Below are 9485 nucleotides of genomic sequence, written 5' to 3' on the forward strand. Positions count from 1 at the left end.
GTCCAAGCATTTAAGGGAGCTGCAATTAAGCAAAAGTTAGCAATAAACCTTCTCCAATATTGTGCTTCCCCTAGGAAGCTTCTAACTTCTATAGCAGATTTGGGTTTAGGCCAGTTCACAATGAATTCAACCTTAGAGGGATCTATCTTAAATTCACCACCCCCTACAATATGACCCAAATAGTTCAAATATGTTTTTCCAAATTCACATTTTCATAAATTAACATAGAGATTTTCTTTTTTCAAAACATCTAGAGTCTGCTTTACATGCTTCAAATGTTCTTCCCATGTTTTAATAAAAACAAGAATGTCATCCAAATATACAATTACAAAATCATCAATAAAAGGTCAGAGTACATCATTCATAACTCTCATGAAATTAGTAGGAGCATTAGTTAAGCCAAAAGGCATAACTAGCCATTCATACAACCCTTGCTCTGTTTTGAAAGCAGTCTTCCATGCATCTTGTTCTGCTACTCTGACCTAATGGTAGCCACTACAGAAGTCCAGCTTGGAAAAGTAAACAATGTCTCTTAGCTGATCCAATAGATCATCAATACAAGGAAGAGGATAAGGATTATTGATCATTATTTTATTGAGTGCTATGTGTCATGCGGAAAGAGTCGACAGTGCAGACACAACTGACCTCCCTAGAAGCAAAAGCTTTCTAGTGACAAACAAAACAAATAAATCCTACCTTTCTCTAAACATGCATTGCAAATACAAGTAATCAGGGGATCTTTAACATACCTTTAGTCCAACGCTTTGTAGTAGTCCAGCCTCGCCGATCCGGATGAGCTCCTCCTTCTCTTCGAAACTTGCATTCACTAACAAGCCAACAGATTAAATAGCACCTGATAAACTCATAAAACAATACATATCTATCATGTAGACCAAGGAGTATATGAAACAAACCATGAATAACAATCTGTTGAGAAAAATAAGTTCATTTGCATTAAAAGGTAACAAAAGGAACCATTACAACCTGAGCCTTGGTGTTGTGCAAGTCCCTCTGAGGGTCCAGCAAGAGTTTTCCTTTACTTTGATCAGCTCACCCACTCTCAAATAAGGCTAGGAAAGGATGGGAATCTCTCCTCTCAAGCTTTACAAGGGAGTCCTAATTCCAGCAGCATCTACCCTTAGGAATGTTCAGCTTTCAACCTCCCCTCCCTCTGGCTCAATGCCTATATTTATAGTGCTCTAGAGGAAGTTATTCAGGTCCACCATCAATGGGATAAGCCCCTCTTTGGATGGGATAGCTCCCCTCTTGATGGGATAAGTTCCTCTTTGGTAGGGATACATGAACCATCTGGAGGTGCTTCATACACGTCAAACAAGCTTCTAGAATGCTCTAGAAATGACCACAAGTAACTTTTTTGGAGTGAAACTTGCGCCTTTTGACCTCTACAGGAGTATGCACCCATTGCTTTACATACAGAGCGTACAAGTACGCAGGTATTGTGAACTTGGAGTGCGTACACGCAAGTAAGGCTAAGAGAAACTGCGTACCCAGAGATATATAGATTTTTAATGGCTTTCTCTCTTTCTTGAAGTTTGACATGGAGATCAGAGGTATGAGGCTTGCCAAGGAGGATAGTATGACAGTTGATGGAGCCATACTAACTGCAAATAGTCACGGTGACAAATTTTAGTGTAACACTATGTAATCAATGCACATCCTCCATGAACCATCTTTCTTTCCCAACAACACGATTGGAGATCCGCATGGTGATGTGCTTGGTCTTATGAACCCTTTCTCGAGCATCTCTTGTACTTGCTTCTTGATCTCTGCATTCTCTAAATTGAATAACCTGTACATTCCGATGTTAGGCAATGGAGCATGTCGCTACAAATGAATATGATGTACAATCTCCCTTTTGGGTGGTAGACCCTTAGGTTGTTGAAATAGGATATCATATTCTGAAACAACTTTTTCTAAATTAGATTTCTCTTTAGCATCACAGCCCTCAAATACACTGGTTTTATGAGGTTTCATTTCCTTTACAACCATCTGTAGAAATTTCTTGCATGAATTTAAAATTCTTTTCATCTACCCTAAGTTTATGAGAGTATAATTATTCTTCAGTTTATGATCTCTTACAATATATTCTATTCCATCTTTAACGAGTTGATACTTCTTTTCGGCTCTACAGAAAATGGATTTTCTATCATAAGAACTTCCTAAAACAATTCCACATATATCCAAGGGAACGATATCTGCTCAACCTCATCTACAAATGCTGACCCAAAAGAAAACCTAAGTTTACATTGTATAGTGACTTGTATCTTTGCTTTATCACATACCAAACCTAATGGATATGGCTTCTTGTGGAGTGTGGTTAGTAATCCCAGCTTCTTCACAATTGCTAGAGAAATCAAGTTTACTTCTGATCCAGTATCAAATAAAGTATCAATCTTTTGATGCTTGGAAATAACTCTAATATGAAAAAGCTCATGTCTTTTCCTCTCATTTTCTTCATTATCAATAGTTTGTGCATAATTACTAGTAGTTGCTTCAAAATATTCACCTTTTATACTTGTAGTTGTGATTGTTGTTTCATCACCTGAGTCTAACCCCAAATCTTTCTGTATAGAAGCAGTGATCTTCTTCTTCTTACCATCAAACTTCTTTGGTTTTAGCTCATGTCCATCCTTCTTACAGTGAGTGCATGAAGGCTTGCATTTCTGTACATCATTTACCTTCCTATCATTCCATTTCTACTTCCTCTTTTCCTTGTTTTTTCTTAGAGTGGGTTCTGATGATCCCGTAATCTCTGGGTTCACATTCTTGCCTCTAGACTCTAGATGGGTAGCCTGAACAGATACCTCATCTATGCTAGTAGGGTTAAACATTTGAATGGTGTGTCTCCAATAGCTGTGTAGAACACCTATATACTTCAACAAAGTTTTAGGTGAGTCTAGAGAAATTCCTAGAATTAAATATCTTTCTCTAAATTCTTGGGTATAGCTTTGTACACTTTGCCCCTTTAATTAGCAAAGAGTTTGACAACTCATCATGGATTACTGCATATAAGCTAATGGATAGAATTGTTTTTTAACGGCAGAAGCAAATTCACTCTAGGTAGAAAGAATCTCACCATGCTTCTTCAAATCACCTTGGGTCCTGCCTTCCCACCAGACTGAGGCAATTCCTCCAAGGCGAAGGCTAGACAGCTAAATTTTACTCCTGTCTAAATCAATGTTCTGTACCCTGCAATACACATCAGTATGTGTAATCCAGTAATCTAGTTTTTCTGCATTTAATTCTCAATCATATATTGGAAAATCAAATTTTACATCTAACTTAATCAAAGATGTTTTCTTGTTTTTATTTTCATGGCTATCAGGAGGTGCGAATAGAGGAGGCTCTTTTCCTTTCCCTTTACCTTTAGAATGTCCATCTAGAAGAGGTTCCTCGGTTCCTTTGTCTTGTAAGGAGGTTGAAGTATCATCACCTTGACCTTTCCTAGATTCTCAATACATCTCTTCAACCATGGCTCTCATGGTCATGAAACTTTCCATGAATTGAGAGTCTGATTCTGAGGGAAGTTCTTCGGCCATTTTCCTCCTATTTTTGGGTTTGTCTCAACCATTTCTCCTTCTCCTGACTTGAGCTTTGACCTAGTTAGCATTCACCAATCCCTCACCAGCTTGTCTAACCTTAACAAACCTTTAGCTCTCATACCACATGATCTGATAATGAGATGTAAGACAATGCTAAGGTATTACAGACTCATGTGCATGGATATGCCTATGTTAGTTTGTGCAATGGATCGATAAGATTGCAAAAGCAATGACGTAGTAAAAGAAACATAATAGAAAACACATATAAACATAGCAAGTTTAATATGGAGTTCACCCAAAACTCCTGGGCTACATCTCCTGGTCCAGCCTTCAGTGGTGGCCTCTCTATTATGTCTTCAGAAGCAGATTTTTACAATAGTATGAGCTCAATTGAGTCTCAATACACAACAGATACAACAACAAGAGTTTTTGTTTGAACCCCTGAAGCTCCTTTGAGTTCACGGACTTTCTCTATCACTCTATATCTTTGTCTTTGCTCTCTCTCAGCACTGCCTGCTCTGTTTGTTCTCTATCTGTGGCTTTAAAGCCAATCTGTGCTGGCTATTCATTTCCTCTTCTCGGGCTTTCGGTCTCCCAGCCTTTGTCCACTCAAATCCCCCTTTTGGGTGTTTAGATAATCATTGCTAACACACTTAGTGGAGGTGGCCACCTGTTTTGCAACGGATGAGTGCATCAAGCCTTTGAAATACCTGAAATGGCCATTATGTGTTTACATAGAGAAATACAGTCAAAACTGTGAAACTCCGCCAAATTTCCATTTATCAGATGTGAAACATGATTAATTCGCCTTATAACTTATATTGAATCTACCTTTAGGTTGACTTCACATCTCCACCATTGATCTGGGAGATCCAAATCCAACGGTTGTGGTTCATTCAAGGCATCCCTTTCGTATGCGGGTTAACCGCCCGATAAGGGTGGTTTTCTCTCTTGTCAGCCTGGACACGTGGCAGCCAGCACATGGGCTCGGGCGGAGCCCGAGGCAATCCACTTACCGCCTTTGGGCCTCCCAAAATCTTGCTTGTATTATTATTTCCCTTTTATATTAAAAATGAGTTAAAACATAAAAATCCTGTAAAAGTGGCTTTTTGGGAGGATTTGAAATACTATGCATTTTCATTCACAAACCCTTTCACGTCCACTTTTTATTACATTGGCACTTCCCTTTGTATTTCGTTTAATAAATGAAATACATTAAAATACATTAAAAACACCAGTTGGCGGATCACAAATCTTATGCAATAGTGTTTATATTCCAATCAGGTCTGGCTAATCGCATCGCATATATATGTGTGTATAACCACTCCTCTATGTAACTTCGATTGTGATATCATGATGTGATTGATCACAACCGCATATCGCGATAACCCTAGGCTGTTTGGTGAGCGCTCTATTGTTGTTTGCTGATGAAATGTTGCGATGCAACGTGGGCCGTCAAATTGCATGCTTGATCGATGGTCCTCATTGACCCCGCTGATCGCTATAATAATACATATGTGATATGCGTTGATATCCTCTGATAGCCTTTACCGATTGTGATTTTCCAATCAAATCTGGACCATTGATCAGCCATATCTGACGGCTACTATGCATTCACTATTGACTCCACTGATAGCACTATTTTCACTGTTTTCCTGTGTTTTTGGCCTTCTGATAGTGTTTTTCAAGCTTTTTAAAAGGTTTTCCCATGTGATAATTTTGATCTTTTTAATGATTTTGAAGACTGAAAGAGTATCTTAGGATCCATTTGGATCAAATGTACTAACAATTTGGTGTCTACATAGATGGTGTAGAAGTTAAAACTAAAGAGAACAATGTATCCTACTCCATAAAAAGTTTCATTGTTGTAGATAGGACACTAGATACTAGTAAATGTATAATGTGATGTAGAGTTCTATATTGGATGCTACAAATATAAAGTACTTTGTGGCATGATTTCTATGGATATATGTCATGTTCTCTTAGGTATGTCCTAAACATATGCTAAAAAATAAATGCACAATGGAAAGAGAAACATATACAGTTTTAAAAAGGATGACAAGAAGAACACATTGTTGCCATTAAAAGATGAAGGTGCAGTGGACGAGACTTAGTGTTTAAGCGCTAATGATGAATTAGAAGGCTTTTTTGTAATGAAATTAAAGAGGAAAATGTATACACATTGTCTGATAACATAAAATGAGTTGTTGAGGTAATTGAGATTCCTTTAAAAAATTAGTTAAGTGAATATGATAATATGGTGACTAATGAATTTTCCAACGAGGTATTGATGAGAGTGGGGATATATCATTCAATTATTCCCATTGCAAAGGATAATTGTGATAGAAGGAAATAGCGAAGAAATTGTCATCTGCGAACAATAGAAAAGTCAAGAGAAAGAGATTGTCATGAGTGACAACATAGGATTTTTGTGTGACAAAACTCAAATTCGTATTGAAAATGATATGAGGGAGCATGTTTTGGAGGAAGAAGTATTTTTTGGTATGAGAAAGGATGAGCAAGAGAAAGTGATACCGATACAATTCCATGCACATGAGCCACAAAATTAGATAGTGGAGCATATATGGATGGAATAAAGAAAGACAAGAATATGATGAAAACTTCTTTCAAATTGTCTTGGTTGTTATATATATTGCAATGATTTTTATGGTTGAGGATGGGCTTTAGAAACCTAATGAACAAGTTGTTTTCGTTAACATGTTTTCATGCTCATGTGAAGTTAAATAAGAGATGAATAGATTAAAGATAAAGTTGAAGAAATAAATCATGAAAAGGTGTATGTTATGTAGACAAGAATATTTTACTTTACCCAAATTGAAGAAGAAATCAAGTTTCCATATCGAAACACCATTGTACAATTAGCAAATAGACCTTGGCATCCAAGAGTAAAATATTTGAAGAAAACACTTTATCTTACCAATGCACCCATATTAATGAAATTACAATGAGGAATGTATGAACTAGATTCCACTAAGAAATTTGTTCATTTGGATTCTGATGCCCGAGAATCTTTCATTGTGAGAAATATATGTACTAATTTTTTCTAAGTATAAGAAAGGTCTAGTAATAGGTTCCTTAGTTTGAGAGGATTCATCTCGAACTGTCTCTTGAAAAATCAAAATATTTCCTTCCCCAAGAATAAATAGGGATTTAATGCATTCATTGCATTAAAAGGGAATGTCATGAACTTCATAGTTAAATGAGACTTTGTTTTGTCAGTAATTGGTGTTGTTATGGTTAAAATTTTCTTTAAATGTGGAGATTTGGTATTGATGCCATCAATATCCATTAAAAAAGTAAAATATGTAAAAAAATATGCCATGCACATTTTTATTTAGATAAACATATAAAAGGGTTTTAATAAAGATATAAAAGCTTGCTCTCTCTATTACATTAAAAATAAAATGCATCAAGGAAAAGTGCTATGCGAACACACACATATATATATTATAAGAATTTTAATAAAATTAAAAATTAAAATATTTATGTGGATAAAGGTGTTATATTATATGTAGTATAAATAATATTATAGAGAATTTGCATAGATCAATCTTAACTCTGCATCTACTATGTTTCGAAAGGGATCAAATATTTTTAGTTATAGAAAGTTTTTCAAGTTTTACCGAAAAGAGAGAGAGAGAGAGTTGCATCTTCAGAGATTTGATTTGAAAATTTGATATGTGTCAATACTTAAAAAACTGCCATTAAAATAAATTTATATTAGTTATAATACATAACTATTCATGATTAATTTGAAAATTTCTCATAGCTTTAAGAATGTGGATATATTTTTACTTAAATAAACATATGGTTTTATAAACATAAAGAATATATATATATATATATATATATATATATATATATATATATATAACATTAAAAATTAAATTGAGTCAGAAAATAGTTATATTTATTATAAACATTTTAATAAAAAGAAAAATAGAAATATTTATATATATAATGATCTTATGTTATATTTAATATAAATAATATTATAAGGAACTAGTCAAGATCTATTTTAACTCTACATTTATCAAGTAAAAATCAAAATATTTTAAAGTATAAATAATTATATCTTCAAACTTTTGATATACATTAATATTTAAAAAAACCAAAATTAGAATAAATTTATAATATTCATAACTACCTACCTATTCGTCATAAATTTGAAAAAATTTCATAGCTTTAAGAATGTGAATATACTCTTGCTTAAACTTGTGGTCTAATCTCCACCAATATTCATGCATGCCTCCATCTTCGTCTCGAGGTCCATGTTAAAAGGAAGTGAGTACTTTAAAAATATGCATACATGAAAATGAGAATGCAAGTCCGTTAATAAGATGTATGTGTTAGTAATGAATGTATATTTTTGTACATAGGATCAAATTAAAAATAGTGACTTGTATTCTAGAACTTCCCTCCAACTCATAGCGACCTCGATTATCAAACTTCTCACCCACTCAAGACTCTCTTTCACAACTTTTCTTGTGATAAGTGTTTTTTCTTATTGAGTCACCATAAGAACATAACCATTAAGCAGGTTGGCATCGTTGGAATTCAATATTTTTGTTGACGCATTTGAATATGATATCTATTTTATGGGTCATCTCATATTTATGAGTTAAATTATGTAAATGAATACTATTTGATACTATTATCACGAATTAAAATGGAAATCACTATTCTATTTTAGTAAATCCTTAATATAAACCTAATTGGTGACCTTAGAAATATTAAACGGTTATCTTGTGTTTCCTTATCCATTTCACTTTGAAACCATTTTTGTGTTTTATTATATATGTTGAAGGCTAATTATTTTATACATATGAATATTAGATTATGATAAGAAAATAATACTCAATTCGCATGAGTAAAAAAGAGGAGAAATATCTACATATTACCAAAGAGATGATTCTTCAAGTGTTTATTGATCTTGGCATAAAACAATTTAATAATTGAAGAAAGAAGCATTTTTGAGTGCATTGGTGCACATTACATCCATTCAAACATGATTGATGGGATACATGATTCACAGATAGGTTAATTTCATTCTATCTCATATACAATGTGTATATTTATTATACAGGTTAATATATCAATCATTTTGACAATGGTGAATTCCATGGGATGGTCTTAATTCTTAGGATCAAGAATGAGCTAGGAATAATACACTAAGAATGTCTCCCCTTCTTAATCATACTACAATCACCGCCTATGCAATCCACGCTAAACTCACTCACGGGATGCTCTTAACTCTTAGGGTCAAGAATGAGCTAGGAATAATACACTAAGAATGTTTCCTCTTCTTAATCATCCTACAATCACGCCCCATGCAATCCACCCTAGACACACTTTTCGTCATAAGCCACTACAATTTAACCTATTTACATATTAACATTTTAAAAGCCTTTGTCATAGCTAGTAATCTCTTTAATAACATGAATAATTAAGCCCAATAAGGCTTTCAAGCCAATTTCTAATAGACTCAAATGCCTGGTCCTGCTATGCTAATTATAATATTCTGTCATACATATGATACGCTTATGTAGTCCTAACAACATATAATTCCATTCATAAGTTATAATAACATGTCTATCTATAAGAATTCATACCATAAAATTACTAACCACATATAAATTCACATTACTCAATATAAAACACACAGCATAAGAACACTCATCTTTTATCAAATCACCAACTAGCTATAGACATTTTTAGGTCCCAATAACACTAGTGAATCCCCCATTAATATTGACATTGTATCCCATATTGTTATTGTTGTGCTCCTATTGTCCCCACATTATTATTATTGTGCCCAATAGAAGCCCACTATTGTTATTGTTGTGACCTTATATTATTATTGTTAAGTTAGTTTTGATTATATTGTGACTCCTTAGACTC

This window comes from Pinus tabuliformis, chromosome X (genome assembly GCF_031772625.1).
Source record: "Pinus tabuliformis cultivar Carrire ecotype Pingquan chromosome X, CPIR1, whole genome shotgun sequence".
NCBI classification, from domain to species: domain Eukaryota; kingdom Viridiplantae; phylum Streptophyta; class Pinopsida; order Pinales; family Pinaceae; genus Pinus; species Pinus tabuliformis.